The sequence below is a fragment of the Poecilia latipinna genome, unplaced genomic scaffold (assembly GCF_001443285.1).
Source record: "Poecilia latipinna isolate Pla-1442-1.1 unplaced genomic scaffold, P_latipinna-1.0 Scaffold491, whole genome shotgun sequence".
Lineage (NCBI taxonomy): Eukaryota > Metazoa > Chordata > Actinopteri > Cyprinodontiformes > Poeciliidae > Poecilia > Poecilia latipinna.
In genome coordinates, this window is record NW_015113107.1 from 284,840 (window position 1) to 287,608 (window position 2,769).

Consider the following 2,769-nt stretch of genomic DNA (forward strand, 5'->3'; position numbering starts at 1 on the left):
ATATATATATATATATATATATATATATATATATATATATATATATATATATATATATATATATATATATATATATATATATTTAAAACTGCCACTCTAATTTAAATACATTAGCACTCAATACTGTAAATACTGTATACATTATCCTCGATTCACTCACTAAAAAGGCACCTGTTAATGTGTGCATTATTTTAATTAATAAAAGTGAACACTTTGTGCTAACCCGATAACACTGCAATGATACTATCTTTCATTCAATCAGTTCATTCTTGAACAATTATGTGTAATTATGTGTCATGTATACAACATGACAAAATATACAACAGCTTCACTATAAATGGTGCTTTTAATTGACACATCATAAACTCAGCCATGTGAGTTTACACCATTACTATGTTTTATAAAATCACCAAATTAGAGTTGAAGGACTTTGTGCAAATATTTAAATGTTCAAACTTAAACGGTAAAGAATGATTTGAAAAATGCATAAAACAGACCAGATTTATGTCTGTCAAGTGAGGACGGTGGCGTGTTGCTAACAGGAAACAGAAGCGGTGACTTCAGGTGGTGTACGGTAGAGCTGGTTGCATCCTGTCACAGCAGGTTTCTGTATCCATGACAGATGCCCCGTCTCCCTGTGGCTCCCAGCCTACGGTGAAAGCTCAGTGGAATTTCACCGTCCACTATTCACAAGTCATCAACATCAATATTTCCTCCTCCAACCCTCATTCCCTCTTCACCGGTCTCTGCAGTGTTCCATCCATCCCTATTCATCCTGAAATGGCAGCTGGAGCTACATGTGTCTCTCCGTAGAGAGCAGGTGAAACGAGAGACAGCGTGCCAGATTCAATCCTCTCTCATGTTGGAGAGATGTTTCTGTGATTAAGACCAAGAAAATATACATGTTTAAATCAAGTTTATTTATTTATAAATAAATATATATAAAATGAAGAAAAAATAAATAAAATGAAGAAAACACTTTTCCTGGTGAAAAAGTGAATATTTTCTGGTCTTTATGGAAGGCAGTGGATGGAGCTGGAGCTCATGATGGTGCACAACATTAGCAAGAGACATAATAGAGACACCATAATTAGAGATTCACCCATCTGATATTAATATCTGTATTGGTCCTGATATTGAAAAATATTGTATTTCAAGTGACAAAAGAACTTGTCGTTCCAAAGGTTATTAAAGAAACACTTTGCTCTCAGAGCCAGAGGGCTTATGTGATTCTGTAAAGTAGAAATGGGTGGAAAGAAGCAGGAGTGGAGCTTTGGTTCACCTCAGCTCAAATCTTAATTTACTTAAGCAACTTTTTATCTGTTGACACATTTTAAGTTACTGATTCTGACACATTTCTGCTTTTACGGGACTTGACTAGTTTAGAAGAGTTTGACTTTCCAGTGGATTGTATCGGGATGAATTTGATTTAGGGTCAGCAATAAAGTAGATTTTTGCTTATTTAAGAAAATCTTAACAGACCGTTATAACAAAAAGAAAAGGCAGGGGTCCAAAAAAATTCTATCAAACTGAAGACACAAGTACTGCTATGTTACTACTATGATAGGAAAGGGAACAAAGAGAAAATAAACATGTTTCTGGAGCAAAAACAAATTCCTATTCAGAATACACAGACCACAAATTGTGAATTATACTAAATCGGAACAGGATGATGATCTGATCTAACCATATATATATAAAAGAAACACTTCAAGTCATTGCTTCGATGTCACCTAAACCACATTCTAACTGGTTCTGTCTGGATGAATTTACTATTTTGATTACAAGAGAATACTTTGGATTCATCTTTCTCATGAAAAATTGTCCGTATCAAAAGCGAGGTGTGTGAAAGTTTTCTCTATTTTGCTGCAAAAAAAAGCACAAGTGTAAAGTGATGAGTGGCTTCTCACAGCCATTTCTTTCAAGCCCATGCATCAGCATTAACCGCAGGGATTTATGACAGAGAAGACAGAAGCTTTAAGGAGAAGTGCGCTTCTGCGCCTCCCTCTGAGGGAGAGGCTGATGACGGGACGAGCGCTAACGTTCAGAAGGGTGAGGCGGCGGCGGAGGGAGAAGGGAAATAAGGAAAAGAGGAAAACACTTAGAGAGATTAAACACGGCGGGATGAGAGAGGAGCCTGTTTTTATGTGCATATGTCTGCAAAACGTGCTGCCCTGTGTGTGTAAGCGTGTCCGGTGTGTGTTGGAGACGTTCTGGATCCATTTCAGGTCCTGAGTAACAATCCATTATAGATTAGCGGTGAGTCTGCCCTTTTTTCTTTTAATATATGGAATTTGTCATTAATCTAGAGGAGCTATTTTCAATGAGGAAGACATCGCTCCACTGTTAGCACCAGCGCTATCTGCCCAGTGTGGTGGAACTGGAAACCGGTTTCAAACTGCTGTTTCTGGGGCAGAGGATGATGGGAGGCTTTGGTCACTCTATTCATCACACATGGCACCATCAGTAGAAAATCAAATATAAATGACGCCTTTGTGTGTAGCATTACCAGCATTCATTTACCAGCTTAGGTTTCCACAGATGAAAACCAACCCTACCAGTGTCTCTCTTGCTACGTTTCCATAATTTTTGTTGATATTCTGCTGATTTAAAAAAACAAAAAAAAAATAAAAAAAAACACAATTTTGCAATTGCAGTGTTTTTTTTATATAACAAAAAGTATATTAAAAACACACGAGAAGCTGCTGATTCAGCCATACAGGTACTGGTCATAAAATTAGAATATTGTGATAAAGTTCATTATTTTCC